Genomic DNA, 17,054 nt, shown 5'->3' on the forward strand with positions numbered 1-17,054 from the left:
TTAACGCTTAAAGTAAAATCCACCTAGTAACATTTTATTTCTAGGGCTCTGATACAGCAACTTAGCTTAGGCTAGTGTCTTGGAGTAGGAGAGTAATTAACTCTCCAAGACAGTAAAAACAAACAAGTAGTTGTATCTTGTGGTAGGAAGAAATCCAATTGTTGCATTTATGCTCTGGGAAAGCTCCTCTTAAAGGAGAAGCACGAGATTGTGTCCGAACCAGTGTGGGAATCAATCCTTCCTCATTGGGAATGACGCCAGATATTCACGTATTAAAAATGGTAAACCTCGGATTAACCATTGTCGAGGAGCCTGGGGTCACTTGTTGGTAAACCTTGGATTATGTCAAGGAGCCTTCAAGGGGATTGAGCTTGCTACTCTGCCCTTGCGTGCGTATCGGATCGTAGACTGTTCCCCCAGGTGTATTTGTCTCAGTTGGTAACCTTAGTGGCCATATTCTTTAGGATTCTTCCTAAGGTGACAGTGGTGGGAAGATCCCACTGTACCTGGAGCAGACGTCGGCTAGACTCACTTGGATTTTCTGGGGGGTTCACTTCACTCGAGACGGTTAAGTGGAGGAACTTGGTCCAGTCTATTCATTAAGCAGGTTGCCGGGGTAACTGTTCCAACCGCCATTTCTGTACTGAATTCTGCGACGTTGGATTTCATCACCAACTAGTGTTTTCGGTCCGGAAAGTTACTGTTTGTGTGTGTTTTGATCTCTAGATTCTTTAGGCGTGTGATTCAAATTTGTTTGGTTCTTTAGAGGCTTTAGGTGTTTTTCATTGAGATTTTACTTTGTTTGCGTGTGAAGTAGTTAAAAGTTTTTAACTGTGGCTGAATTACCAAGACAGTCCCGTAGACTTCGAGGCCAGTCTCCTGAGTTTGTAACCGTGGCTGATTTACTGAGGAAGTCTCGTAGACTTCGGGGCCAACCTCTTGAAGAAGTCCCGAGCCATCTTGAAGGCTTGAAAGTCCTCGTAACTCCTAGTGGCAGTAAAGTTGGTTCACCTGAAGAAGGAGAGTCTTCATTGGTTGTACATCCTGATTACCAAACTCTAGAAACAAGTTATAATCCTGAATCTATTTCAGTTTTCGAACTTGCTGGTAGCTTTTCATCTACTAGTGATATAGGTGAAGAACCTGAGATATCTGGACCTGTTACTCCAACATCGGGGTTTGTCTCTCCAACTTCTAGTGGTCCTAATTCACCTAGGGTAGAAAGAGTAATCACCGAAAATCTTCCTTCTGGTTTGATAGCTATTGAAGAACTTGATCCGAAAGAAGAAGTAGGCATCCATATCCCTGAAAATCAACCTGTTATTGATCTAAGGGAGCGGGAATCAATTTTTTACAGTCCACCTAGAAGTACTACTTGGTATCTTTCTTTGACTAATTATTTGGAAAATTCAGTGTTAAATTTTTCACCACCTCGTACTCCTTATCATCCTAGAGGTTTTTATACTCCCGTAAATATGTCAGGTCAGTCGTCCATGTTTACTCAATCGCCTAAATATTTTTTGTACGGCGGTCCTTTTGTTCCCGCTGGGTATCAGTCACTTTCTGGTACTTTTTTGGGAGCATCTCCTCAACCCATTGAACAAGGGTTATTCACTGGAAGCAATGGCGCAAAGCCGTTGAGCGTAGAAGACATTCTTATGATGTCAGGTTCTATTCCCAATTCTCAACCTCAAGGTGGCCAGTTATCGCCTGGGGGGCAGCCTCATTTAACACCTGGGGAACAACCTCAAGGTACACAATTTGCATCTGGGGGGCAACCTCAAGGACAGTACGTACCTACGGTATAATACATTCCTCAAGGTCAACCCCAGACTCAATATGTACTCCAAGGTCAACCCCAGTATCAATTTATACCTCAAGGTCAACCCCGGTATCAGTACGTGCCTCAGGGATATCTACCCCAAGGTCAGTACTCGAACCAAGGTTTCCAACCACCCCAAGGTCAATCTTATGTTTAAGGGACGGGAAATGTACCTTTCAACTATCCAACCTACCCTCAATCCAGTTATGGTCCTCAATATTCTCAACCTATTATGGGTCAATACCCCGGAACAAACATAGTGTGGGATCCATCGCAAATTCAACAGGTGTTGCAACCAGGTGTATAGTTGTCATCTCAAACTAGACAACCCTTAGTTTCTGGTTCACCCCAGCAACCAGTCCAGTCTAATATTCAAACTTCTGTACCTTCGATAGTTTCACAGTCTGGGCCTACTGCGCCTCGTACTCCATCTCAAATGACTGCTGCAACTACCGCAACATCTGTTCCATCTACCCCACCTACTTCTGGAGTATTGATAGCTACGGTTTCTACTGAATCTGTATCTACTCCTCAGACATCTTTACCACTGTCTGGATCCACCATTCAAACTACGGTTCAGATGCTTGTAGGACAACCTGGTTTAAGTACGGTTGTCACAAGTCAACCACAATTTACTTATCAACCGTACCAGGGACAATACCAATTCGGTCCTGCTTTCCAACAGCCAGTTTATCAATATCAACCGTATCCTGGGTACACTTATCAACAACCTCAACAACCCCAGTACGGTCTAGTTAATCCTGGTTTTCCAGGAGGATACAATATCCCGAACGCGATTCCTATTCCTAGTTATCCTGGATATCCTCCTCCTGGGGCTAGTCTCATGACCCAGAGTTTTAGGGATCCTAATCGGCAGCTACCATTTATTGCAACTTTGGACTTACCAGACTTGTCGCGCCTAACGAACGATCCGATTAATTATCTTCCATTTTGGCTGCCAATGTCGAATAAGTTGCCCAGTGGCATTCCCAAGTTCGAAGGTAAATCTGGAGAGGACCCGTCGAACCATGTGATGACTTACCACCTCTTGTGTGCGTCTAACTCCATCACAGATGATTCGATCTGTCTTAGACTTTTCCAGCGCACTCTAATTGGTCTCGCGGCCAAGTGGTACATTGAGTTACCGCGAGGCACTTATTATAGTTTTAGTCAGTTAGCTACCTTGTTTTTAACTCATTTCCAGTTGCCAGTCCGATATGACAATGGCACGGAATTGTTAACTTCGCTAAAACAATCGACATCCACGTACATTTCAGATCATATTCATGAGTGGAGACGTCGACGACGTTTAGTGGAGGTATTTATTCCGGATCAAATCTTGGCTGAGTGGTTTGTAAAATCTTTGTTGCCAAGGATCACTGAAGATGTTGCTAAAGCCGGAGTTGTTACTGAGGAGCAAGTGATTTCTCAAGCACAGTACCTTGACTTGGTCTATACTCAGTCAGGTACGTTACACGAAAAGATCCCCGATCTTCCCAAGTTGAATCAAAACACTGCAGCTCCTTCGGGATCTCATGCCGCTGACGGTATGATTGGTTCAGTTAACACTAAAAGTAAGAAGAAGTCTTCCAAGAATTCTTCTCCTATCATAACCTTGCCTGATTCCCCGACAGGAGATTCTTCTACAGAGGTTTCCGCCAATGTTCACGTTTTAGAATCATCTACAGCTAAATCAAAATCCGGCGGGAAGAAGAAAGGAAAGAAGAAGAATAAAATGGACAAAAGTTCAAAAGAGAAACCTGAAAAGGCAGAATCCAATGATGAAAAGCGCAAACCTCGTTATCCATGTCTCATTTGTGATGAAGAACATTTCACAAGAGATTGCCCTCATCGAGCAGAGGTTGCGAAAATCGTCAAAGGTTCCCAAACTCCTGCTGTTTTGAAGGATCCATTTCCACATCAAGATAGAAAGATGATAGGTTCTTCCTCGAGTGCCAATGAACAACCCATATTGATGATGTCCCATGTAAGGATTACGACTCGATCGCAAGATTATGGCGGTAAAAGTCCTGTTGATGGCAAAGAAGCAGAATCTTCTCATTCTAATCCATCAACCTCAGCTCCCGGTTCCAATCCACTACAGATCGAGAAACCTAATCCAGACTTAGTAATCAAACCGCCCGCCAAGGGTGTACTTCGAAGGTCAGCTTTCAATCCACATGCGAGAGCGGCTCAGAATTATAACATTGTTGAGGATTTAGCTGTTTCACCCTCAGCAATGTCGGCTTTGGAAGTGCTGCAATCATGCCCAGCACAGCGTAAATTACTTTTTTCGGCTATAGGAGCTGTTGATGTTCAGGACCCGAACCTAATAATCTTTGATCTAGAAAATAGTACACCGCATTTGCCTCATCAAATGGCTTTCCAGATCCCAGTGATAGTCAAAAACAGGCCTATTCATCGGACTGTAATTGATGAGGGAGCCTCAACGTGTATTATGTCGATACAGTGTTGGAGATCGCTTGGTTCTCCTTCACTAAATCAATCCTCGACGATTCTTAAGGCCTTTGATGGCCGTGGGTTTCATCCTTTTGGCATTCTACAGGATTTGCCTATAGGGGTTGAAGGAAAAACCGTTAGTCTAGATGTGGAGGTGGTTGATGCCCCTCTAGACTACAACCTTCTCTTGGGTCGAAGTTGGTCTTACGCTATGACAGCGGTCGTTTCATCGGTCTTTAGAGTCATAAAATTTCCACATAATGGAAAGATCGTAACAATAGACCAGCTGGCTTACTTTTCATCCGACCCAGCCTCTTCGGAGAGTATTCAGCACGTCGGTAAAATGACTATCCCATATAAGGATGTTGGAGTAGGATTAGTTAAAGATGCCGGTTTACTGGGAACTTTTCCTTTTCCTCCAATCAACACATCATCTTCATTTGCAACTATTCATATAATTACATCAGACACTATTTTTTATGACGATCCTTGGATCGTTCCTTCTGAATCTGAAATAGACTCGTTTGATAATTCCATGCCTTTGAGTCCATATGAAATGGCCTATGAAGCTGTGCAGTCTTTTGCCGACCCGTGTTCAACCGAAAAAGACTTAATGAATGTGGTCTGTGAGGGATCACTTTTCACATCAACCTCGGATTTAACTACGTTTTTTGAACTTGTTCACTCTAATGAGCAAATTCGTGAAATCCTATGTGTAGATGATTTACCATGGGAAGATCTCCATCACAGATCTTCGTTTTTACCTGAGGATGATCGTTTTGAAAATAATTTATCATCAATCTTTACGACCAAATATGTCAAGGAACCTCAGAATCCAATGAAACATCCCGATTCAAAGTTAAATTTTGGAAACATCTCTCGAACTATTCCCATTGACATTTAGGTTAAGCCTGGAATTGTTGAGAACATTCATATAGGTGCCTCGTGTACAGATGACGAAATTCAATTATATAAGGCCCTATTTCAAGAATTCCGCGACGTGTTTGCCTGGTCCTATGAGGAAATTCCAGGAATTGATCCCGCAATTGTTGTTCATGAAATCAAAACTTACCCAAACGCTAAACCCGTCCGGCAACGTTTGCGTCAGATTCACCCACGAAAAGCTGCTGCAATTAAAGCAGAAGTTGAAAAACTGTTGAAAGTAGGTTTCATTTATCCGACCCCGCTAACGGATTGGGTATCAAATATTGTTCCAGTTAACAAAAAACAGGGAACAATAAGAATATGCATCGATTATAGGGACATTAATCGAGCCTGTCCAAAGGACAATTACCCAACTCCCTATATCGATCAAATCATTGATGATTGTGCCGGCAGCGAGATATTTTCCTTTATGGACGGTTTTTCTGGATACAATCAAATCAACATTCTACCTGCCGATCAACTGAAAACGGCTTTTATTTGTCCATGGGGGGCATTTGCTTATTGAAAATTACCTTTTGGGCTTAAGAATGCCGGAGCAACTTTTCAGAGGGCGATGTCTTATGCGTTTCATGACATCAAGCACATTGTGCAACCCTATCTCGATGACTTGCCTGCTCATTCACTACATCAATCTGATCACCTCGTCCACTTACGAGCAATCTTTATGAGGTGTAGGCATTATCGTATTCGGTTGAACCCACACAAATGTGTCTTCTGTATAGAAACGGGTCGATTGCTGGGATTTGTAGTTTCGAAAGCCGGCATTCGCGTTGATCCCTCGAAGGTCGAAGCTATTATCAATTTGCCTCCTCCTTCGAGTCTTCGCCAACTCCAAAGTTTGCAGGGGAAAGCAAACTTTTTACGACGATTCATTCCTAACTACGCTGAGGTTACAAAGGGTTTTACACGGTTGTTGAAACAAAATACTCAATTTTCTTGGGATGAGATAGCTCAGAAGTCTTTTGATGCACTCAAACACGCGTTAACCCATGCACCGTTGTTGCATCCTCCCAACTACAACCAAGATTACTTTTTGTACCTCGCCGCCTCCCATTCCACCATTGGAATGGTCTTAGTTCAGGAAGATGAATTCGGAACGGAACATGTGATATATTACCTTAGTCGCACGTTAAATCTAACTGAGCTAAAATACTCACATGTGGAGAAATTAGCATTGGCAGCCGTTCAAGCTGTCCAACGTTTTCGTCACTACATTTTACTACGTAAAACTACGGTAATTTCAGATTGCAACCCTATGATCTACATTTTGACCAAACAATTGCTAGGGGGCAAGTACTCTAAATGGATCGTTATCCTGCAAGAGTTCGACTTGGAGTTTGAGAAATCTAAGTCTAAGAAATCTTTAGTTTTTGCAGAGTTAATGTGTGACTTCCCGCGTGCTGACACAGAAACTATGGCAGAGGAGCGCATTGCGGACGAATCTTTGTTTCTAATCAGCACTTTAGATCTGTGGTATGGGGATATCATCGTCTATCTCCAGACCCAATCTTTTCGACCAGAAATTTCAAGGTCGGAACGTCGGAAAATTCGATTCCAGTCCCAACAATTCAAAATTATTGGAGATACTCTTTATCGCCGTGGGGCGGACTCTATTTTTCGATGTTGCTTAACTCATGAAGAGGCTGAAAGGGTTCTAAATGACTGTCACTCGGGAGCATGTTCCGGTCATATGTCTGGGTATGCCACAGCCCAAAAGATATTGCGCAATGGCTATTTGTGGCCGTCCTTGTTTAAAGATTGTATTACGGCGATCCAAAAATGCCACAACTGCCAGATTTTTGATCGTAAGATGCGCGCTCCACCTGCTCCTCTCCACCATATAATTGTCGTTGGTCCTTTTGCCAAATGGGGTATCGATTTTATTACATGTAACCCTCACTCGGCCGGGGGGCATGCGTATATCATCCTAGCGGTAGATTATTTTACTAAGTGGGCCGAGGCGATGCCTGCATTCGAAGCAGATGGCAAGACAGCTGCAATTTTCGTGTTCAATCATATAATTGCTAGGTTTGGTGTCCCACAAGCGATAATCACTGATCATGGGCGTCATTTTCGAAACGTTATGATGACCGAACTTACAGGCCAGCTTGGTTTACGTCACGATAGTTCAACTCCTTATTATCCACAAGCAAATGATCTGGTTGAGTCCATCAACAAAGTTTTAGTTATCATGATCCGACGAATCATTGGGATTCATCGGTCGAATTAGCACAACATGCTATTTTCAGCGCTTTGGGCGTACCGAACTTCAGTAAAAACATCAACAGGGTTCACTCCTTTCCAACTAGTTTATGGTTTGGAAGCCGTGTTACCCATTGAGTGCGAAATCCCGTCACTGCAAATGGCCATCGAGTTACTTCCAGCTACTTCCGAAGAGGAAAAGCGTTTGTTATACTTAGCTCAATTAGATGAGAATCGACGTGATGCTGCATTGGCGATCGAGACTCACGCAAAACGTATGAAAGCTCAGTATGATCGGAATGTGACCCCTCGAAATTTTTCGGAAGGAGACCTAGTGTTATTGTATGATCAAGCTAATGATAAATTAGGTGCTGGAAAATTCGTTCCTATGTGGCAGGGGCCCTATATTGTCAAGCGAAAGCTAGCAAAAGGGGCCTATTAGTTGGTAGACTTTGACGGGGAATCTTTAGGTAAACCCAGAAATGGTCTTTACTTGAAGAGGTATTATGCTTAAAAGAATGGGTATGGAGATTTTTAGTTAGGTTAGTTTTTCTTTCTAGCAAATGTGTTTTAGTTGAAAAAGTGTGCTTAGCTTAGAGAGTGTTTTTCGTCATTATTCCTGCTTATCTTGGTTTTACTCTTGATATTGCAGATGTCGATGCCTCTCCAAACATACATTGGATTTGCTGATGGTGCTTCTCGTAGTACACGGAACATTTCTTCCGCAGCTTGGGTTATCTATTCGCCCTATGATGAGTTAGTTTCTATGCATGGGGTAAGCCTCGGTCAAACAACAAACAACATTGCCAAGTATAGTGCAGTGATTGAGTTATTATCTGAATCTATTTCATTTGGGATTCGGAGTTTGATAGTAAGGTTAGATTCTGAACTCGTTGTATTACAGCTTAATAGAGTGTATGCCATTAGAAATCCAGTGTTATTAAGATTATTTTTGAGAGTGCGTCTCGTGGAACGTGAGTTTGATTACATTGAATATCAGCATATTCCAAGGTCTTTAAATACATTAGCAGATGCAATTGCTTCTCAAATGTTAAATAGACATTTGCAATAATCATACATGTAAATTTAAAACCATTCCATAACATGATTTACAAGATAAGCTAGTAAGAGTGATATATATATATATATAGGAGTCTGTCAAAAAATACATTGTCTTCGATCATAGGTTGAAAAACACCTTATGATCGGCAAAAATGATAAGTACAAAAAACAAAAATGTCACATGTGCCCATGAAAGGCGATCATCCTATCACTGGTGATGATCTCTATAAGAAACCACTGCCCGGGCCACCTTGCAAAGGAACCTCCTAAAAGGTCCCGGGACTCCAATCACATAGCGCTGAAGTTGACGAGGAATGTCGTCGATAGTAGTCTCAGGAATATCTCCTGTCAAGCGCTCAAGATGACTCTCCAACTCGGCCAAAACCTCTGCTGATTCATCCTGTGGGGCTGGCGCGGGTGAAACTGGTTGCCTCCTCTCAAAAGGCCGGAGAGCGGCTGGTCGCTGTGGACCCACATCTGCATTTGAAATTTTTACTATCAATTTTGAGACGATGCAAAAATAAAAATAAAAATTTAAATAGAAAAGTTGAAAAGGATTTTACCTTACTCGTCCCACTGCTCTCCTGATGGAAGAGCCATGTCTGGGTCACCACGGAAATCTATCCCAGCGTAAGGGAAATCCTGAATGCAAAAGACCTGGTTTTCCAACCATTGGAAATACTCAGGTTTGAACCGAGCAACCTCTGTCCTCTCGTCCGGGTGACGGGCCATGATTGCGACCCATTGCATCAGTTTGGGCTCTCGAGGAAGCCCAGCTCCAACAGTAAGATGTTGTGGGATCAGCATAGGAACCCTCTCCAGGCCAAAACTCACGACCAAAGCCCCATAACCAAAGGTCTTTAGTCGTCCGCTCTTGGCCCTGGTTAGTTGGCCTTTCACATTGGCCAGCACAGCATTGCACCAGTTGAAGATGGTGCCTTGAAAGCAATCAACTGCCATACGCATCTGGGATCCGGTGGCAACATGTAATGCGGCAGCTCCGCAAAGTTTGGTGACAGTAAACGCAATCACCATGAGCTCAGGACGGGATATGGTCTTTATGTCTATCCCTTTGTCTTTAGCCTGGCTGTTGCAGTACTCTAGCCGGAGGCTATCGACAGACTGGCCACCTAGCCTAGTCCCGAATAGAGTCAACTCCTCGCCTCTCTTAGGCAAACCAGTCAAGAAATAAATTTCCTCCAGCTCGATTTCGAGCCGGTGTCCGCCAATGAAAAAACATTGGTCCTGTACGCTCCACCTGTCAACCAGACACTGTAAGAAATCTACCTGAGCCCTCATGCCAGGAATGGTCCAGAATTTGTACAGTCCACATGCCCTCAAAGAATCAAGTGAAGGCTGATGATTCCATGCAGCGGTATCCACATCCTCATGCTCCCGTTCTCGCCAATCTAGCATGATATATTCTCTGCATCAAGTATAAAGATTAATTAGATTGCTAGAAAACATTTTGATTGGTCCATTTTTGAGGAATTTTAGGTTCAAAACCCTTGCTGCGGGGTACGCACCCTCCACGTTAGACACAGTGCGTGGGTCCGCACTTTGTCTACACGGAAGGTGCGGACCCCGACCTTTTTCCCAATGGAGAAAAAGTCGGGGTCCGCGGGTCCGCAATGGTAAACCTTCAGACTCCCGTGCGCGGGTTTTGCGCCTAAAAACTCTCCCAAAAAACAAAATGAGGGGCTAAATAAAAAAACTAAACGGTTGAAAATGAAGAGTAAGGTGATGTGGATTACCTGGAGAAGACGGCGCTCGATTCCGACGGTTGGATTTTCCACAATCTTCACGGGAAGTTTTCTAAGCAAAAGCACTATTTTCTCACCCAAACTCGAACGGTAAAAATGAATTGACAAAGGCCTTTTTTATAAGTTTTTTGAGTAAATAAATCACAAATTTGTTTGCGTTTCACTTTGAAAAGGTATTTTGCAACGCTTTTATCCATTTCAAACAGGTATGAGTAATGTTTGTGTCTTTGTGCAGAATACAGGATTATTCAGGCGAAATCTATCATTTTCAACGAAAAAAAACAAGTAGAGTCATCTTTAAGCACTTTTCTGACTCCTAAAACATGAAAAGATTGCCGAGCATTTCTTTACACTCGTTAAAATGGAATTAAAAGACGGTCCACTTACAGCTCTTTTCCGACCGTAAAAACATGAAAAGATTGTCGGATTTTTGTCGTTTCAAATTCGATATTGGTTATAAAACGACGTGTCATTGATCGCTTTTTTACTTTTTCGGGTCAGTGACACTAATAACGAAAAGTACTCCTTGGTCGTAAAAGATCAAGCGGTTCTCTCAAGTATTATTTTATACTTTTCGGGCTTGGGAGACACAAATTTACGAAAAAGGTCAACCCTAGAGTTTTCTTAAGTTTTTTTCAGACTCTCTAAAATTGAAAAACGCCGAGTTTCTCCTATACTGGACTCGTTAAAATTTCACAGTAAAGGACCTGTTCAATTACAAACAGGAACGAACCACTCCTTCTTAGGGTTCGAATTTAAACTAAGTTGGACTCATCTGAAGGATGAGCTTATAATCAAGCCAATGTTAACCTCCTCAAGCTTGTCAAAAATAAAGAGGTACTTGCCAGAAATGGTGGGGGAAAAGAGAGGAAAATGAGTCTATTTGTCATACTTTGTAACCACTCTTGAACACGACACTTTTATTCACCTGGGTTGGGAAATCCTTTGCCTAACAGTTGATCAAACCACATTGGAAGTCTTCAGCCGGTTTCTGGGTATTAACTTTGGGTCAATTGTCACCAAGCCATCTGTCGTGTCATTATATGTTCAAGAGGTCACTGCCAATAAGCCATTCATCTGCAAAATATCTGTCATCCATATTGACCATCCCTGAGTCAGTCCTTGCAACAAAATTTCTTCAACTTGATCTATGATTTCGTGTTGTGGGCTTGCCTGCAACGGATCGCTTTCTATCGACTTCCGCTCATTATCTAGAAAGATGATCTAGAGATCGTCAGTACCTTGGGATCTGCATGCCTCAATGGCAGGTTTCTCGCCTTTGATGATAGTTTACATCATTGACTTTCGATCAAGGGATTACATGATATGTTCGACATCAACACATTTACTCACATCTCATGGATTGTACTGGGTACTTTGAGAGCCATTGACATCACTGGTGGTTTCTCTCACACTTGTTAACAGTTTACATCATTGACTGGTAATCAAGTGGTTTCTACCATGTTCGACATCAACACATTTATTCGCATGGATAGAATCGTACTATTTCGGAAAGTAGAAATGAAGACCCTGGATCTAGTTTCCACCATCCAGGCTGCGAGGAATTTTGTACTCATTATGTTGTGGACTATTCATAAAAGATGGCTGCGTCCATACTGTGTTCACACGAGTCTATACTTATGATGTTTTACAAGATCATTCCTATATCAGAGCAGTAGATAGGTTTCTAGTTAGTTTGATCTGAGTATGGGAATGCCTACCTCAGCGATGATATGATCTCATATATATATATATATATATATATATATATATATATATATATCTTGCATTGAATGTTTTTACAGGTTCCAACCAGGCTCTCCACAAGATAATCCTTGAAATGATAAAGTACTTCACTTTTCCTATATGATAAATGAAATCCTCATCTACTACAGACTTTGCACTTTAGGGGGCAATCTGTTACACAAAAATATCATCACCATGATTATTTGCAGTCAGTATGGGTCTATCATCACTTGTACTGTCCTCCTAAGCAAGTCTAGAACCTCAACTCTTCAAATCAAGCTTTGGAAGTGGGAGAAAGACATTAAAAATCAATGTAACTCTGGTTCCACACTTTCTCTCATGGTCACCTGCGGTCCCGCACCTTCTGTGTACAAGAGCTGCGTACTTACCCACTCTGTTCCTAACGGTGCAGGTGCGGACCCCTGTGAAAGTCAAAAGGCGCAATTTTTATCTTAAAAAACTCACTTTGGGTTAATTCTAGAGTTTTCTAGAAGGAATTTTGACGTGGATTGTTCGCTCTGAGGTGGTTCATGCATCCCAAAAGAGAAGGAGCTAATCCCTTGACTAAAGGAGCTATCCCTTTGAAGGAGGGCTTTATCCCTTTGAAGGAGGACCTAGTAACTTCCCTCCATTGAACTATAAATACAGGTGAGGACTAGGGAGGTTAAAAGCTGAACATTTTGAGGGTAAATGCTGGTGAAATTGAGACTCTTTGGTTGAGCTTGAGAGGAGAGATCACATACCTCTTGGTTCCATTAGAGAGTGAGTGAAGCTTGTCAAAGTAGAGGAGACATCTTGTTGGACCTTGGGAGGAGCTTGTACAGCTTCAAGGGAAAGGTTGTAAAGTTCTTCTTCTTTTGAATTAATACAATCAAACTCATTTTTCTCAACAAGTGTTATAGACATTTTTGTGCCTTACAGCATTGAGCATGAAATGTCCATAATCTAAGGGATCCAAAGTCCCTAAACATGTTGTTCCTACCCCTAGAGGAACAAGGCTAACAAACCACAGCAATTCACAGAAGTTCTCCACCAGAATCTGCTCAAAAACAAGTCAATTCAGGATCAATTCAGTGGCTCCACTGGCTGTTTTCACTGAATGTCAAAGCCAACACTGGCTACCTGCGTTGAATGTCAAAGCCAACACTGGCTACCTGCGCGGAGCGAGAGTTGACATGTGGCAAGCTCATTTCTCAAGCTGTCAAAACCCAGGAAGCTTCCAAAATGACACTTGCCTCATGGAATTCGACTATGATGAGTAAGAGGTTCCAAATCTCCAAGTGGAAGCAAGAACCTCCAAGTGGAATCAAGAACTGACAGAGGGAGAGGACACTAGTCAGATCTCAAGCTGACTCATCCTCTCTCCAAACATCTATATATAGATCTCTCCTCCATGAGATCTGGAGGCTGGAATTTTGTTATTGCAAAGAATTGTTGTTGGTTTGAGATCAGAATCATTGGGTGCTTAATGCTTTGAAGGGAGGTGAAGATAGGAATTCCATTTTGCTGGGAAGGAGATGCTGGATTGGAGCCCTCTAGGTTGTATCTCTTCCTGAACCTTTGTTATTCATCAATAAAGCTATCTTGGTTTCTCCTATATACTGGTGTATCTTTGATGTATGATTGCATTAGTATGTTTAGTTTACTTCTAATCCTGAACTAGTTATGAATATGAATCTATGTCTTGTGTAGTGTTCTTCTCTTGTGATCTTGCAGAAGCCTGTTGAAGCTGGGCGAGCGAGAAGGCAAGTAGCTGGGAACTCTCCAAGAGAAGAGAAACTGGATCGAGGGACAAACGGAAGACACCGGTTAGTCCATCCATCTCTCTCTTCATTCTAATTCATAAAGGAAGAATACTAGAATAGCTGTCTCTGTTTGTTGCTAAGGCACTGTCACACCTTAGGTGGATAGGATCGTCCTGCATAGGCATTTTTCCCCACAACAAATTGGCGACTCCACTGGGGATTTGGAACCTCTTACTCAACCACCAAGCAACCTAGTTGTCTCGTTCGACTGGAACCAACTAGGCATACCCCGGTTACCAGCCAGTATACCATTCAGAATTATCGTTCAAATATACAGAATGGTGATGGCTGGCACTATCATTGATGAAGGGGCATCTGTGAGTATCCTTTCCTCTATTGCTTGGAAAGCACTTGGTTCGCCGGCGCTTTTGCCTGAAATGAGAAATCTATCAAGCTTCGATAAAGGAACCAGTCGACCTTTAGGGATCCTCCCCAATGTGCCCATAACATTGAAAGGGAAGACCGTTCAAATGAACGTGATGGTCATTCAAGGACCCTTGGATTATAACCTACTCCTTGGACGAGACTATATATATTGCATGGGAGCCATCGTCTCATCACTCTTTAGAGTAATGTGTTTTCCGCATGAAGGAAGAGTGGTCGAGCTCGTGGACCAACTTTCATTTCCCGGATCACGCATCGCAAATAGTCATATACCATCCCTAAATGGTCTCTTCACGCAAGAAGTGTCTCAACCCACGGTCCGTCCTCCTGATGAGTGCGAGTAATCCGGGAGGATATGACTGGAACCCAAGGGGCATGCGTCCTGGTCTGCTTCGGCAGAGAAACTTTGGGTATAGAGTAGGTTTCCGCGGGAGAATATGACTAGTCTGTACCCCGTCCGTCTAGGAAGAGGGTTATTCTAGAATAAGATTCTTTTGTCAAAGTTATGTGAGTTGGCAGGCTACGTCGCTCACCTTTGTTTATCTCGGTAGACATCGCCAAAGAAGTGTTTCATTCGTGCCCGCGACCGAGACAATCTTTGGGTAACCTGAAAGAGGTAGGCCTCTCTCGGTGAAACGAATGTTTTGACGGAAATGAAGTAGAGGTAACCTTGAAATCGTACTTTATGCCTGGGGGCATGCAAACCTTTTGGAGTGCTAGAAAGGAGCGGCTATTTATTTTTTAAATTTTTAGGACCTCTAACCCTTTAAACTCGTAGGATTAGTCGTTTCTGAACTTGCATAACGAAAGGATCCGGAGCAAAGCTTACGTACGATCTAAGCTCCCTAAAAAATAGCATCTTCAATGAGACACTCTTATCATATGACTGGGTTAATCGAGCAGTTTTAGCACACAGTTCATGCTCATTAAAAAATAAACGCAAGATCCGAGCAGTTTTAACGCGGACTTCATGCTCGTTAAAAAATAAACATAAGCAATGAGCAAGTGTTTCCACCAGCGTTTAAGCTCATTTTAAAATAAAAAATGAACCAATTTCTGGTAAATAGCCATCTGTGAATGTAACATTATCCACCATTAAAAGCCTTGGTCGTGTTTGCACCGTCACCTCCACTTTTCATTTGGCCGATCGTTCACCTCCATATGATTGTTTACCCATTTTGAGGAACAGCTGTGAAGAGTGATTTCACCTAGCCATCCTTGTGACACTGCCGTGATTGGAAAATTCCAACCTGTACCTGGAATCAGCTGCTAACCCTGTTTATCACTCGTTCCTCAAAAGACGAGTCTTCTTTAAGCTCTTTTCATCTAACTCGTAAAATATGAAAAGATTGCCGAGTCCTTGGCCTTCCAGCTCGTTAAAGGGACAGGAAGTGCTATCCCTCCTCTAGATTTTAATATTTTTGGACCTGAGGGATTATTGCACAAAAAGATTGAGCGCTTGTTTTGTTCGGCTCGTTAAAACTATCGAAAACTCATCCCTTCTGTATTGTTTTATACTTTTTCAGACTTAAGGGATTAGATGACGAAAAAGGACTTTTGGAGTTAACTTTATGTACCTTTTCAGACTCTCTAAAAATGAAAAGGACCGAGTTATCCTTGTCGTTAGACTCGCTAAAATCATTAAATAGCGACAAACTTGTCTTTAGACGAGAACGAGTTTCACTATCACTAGGCTCGTTAAAACATAGCGATGGGCTTGCCCGAAGGGTAGGTTATAGAACAAGCATATGTTATCCTCCTCAAGCTTGACAAAAATAAAGAGGTACTGGTCAGCAATGACTGGGGAAAAATTGGGAGAAACTAAAGAAAACTTTGATGGTAGCAAGTCGCTCTTGAACATGACACTTTTCCTCCATACCACAATCGGGTTGGGTTGTTTCATTCACCGGTCACATCACCATGGTCTCGCCATACCATCCATATTTGGGGTAATGCTACCGATCCATCGCATCAGTGTCGCCATATGTTCAAGAGAAGTCGTTCAGAAAAGTCAACCGTGTCCCATCCACTGCCATACATTATCCTTCATCCTTTCATGACCGCCACCCTGAATCATATGTCACAGGTCGTTTTCACCTCCATCAAAATCATTAGCTCCGTTCTGTGTCACTGATGTGGGATTCATTAAGGCCCTCCTTTGACGGATCGCTTCTTGTCGACATCAGCTCATTATCCAAGAAGTTGGTCTAGGAACACCCCCTTCAGTACTTTGAAGCTTGCATGCCTCAATGGCAAGTTTCTCACTTCCGGCGACAGGTATACATCAATGACCTTCGACCGAAAGATTTTGCATGGTGTTCGACGCCAAGTCCTTTATTCACACCACGTGAATTGTACTGCAGTACCTTGAGGGTCATTATCATTATCGGTGATTCCTCTCGCGCTTGTTAACGGTTTACCTCATTGACCGGTAATCAAGCGATGTCTTTCCATGTTCGACTTCAGAACATTTCTCACATGGATCGATTTGTACTTAGAGTGAAGATCGAACGAGTTTGAAGACCCTGGATCTAGTTTCATCCATCCGGGCTGTGATATATATTCAAGAAAGATAAAGACATTGACATGTACATCATTGCAGCAGATAATCATCCTACTCAAAGGATGATAATTTCATCAAAATTATCAGTCTACCATCAGACGATTGTCTATTCTATGTACGGAAAAATGAATTTATAAAGCTGAGCATGGGAATGCCCGCCTCAGCTAGATCATGGAAGCAGTATGAAAAATAATGTATTGTATTGTATCTTATTACAGGTCTCCTCCCAGCATTGGATGAACTTCGGACCCTCCTGGATAAAGCATTTCACCCGATAAACGGCCTCATACTTTAGGGGGCAA

The sequence above is a fragment of the Pinus tabuliformis genome, chromosome 3_2, assembly GCF_031772625.1.
Source record: "Pinus tabuliformis cultivar Carrire ecotype Pingquan chromosome 3_2, CPIR1, whole genome shotgun sequence".
Classification (NCBI taxonomy): Eukaryota; Viridiplantae; Streptophyta; class Pinopsida; order Pinales; family Pinaceae; genus Pinus; species Pinus tabuliformis.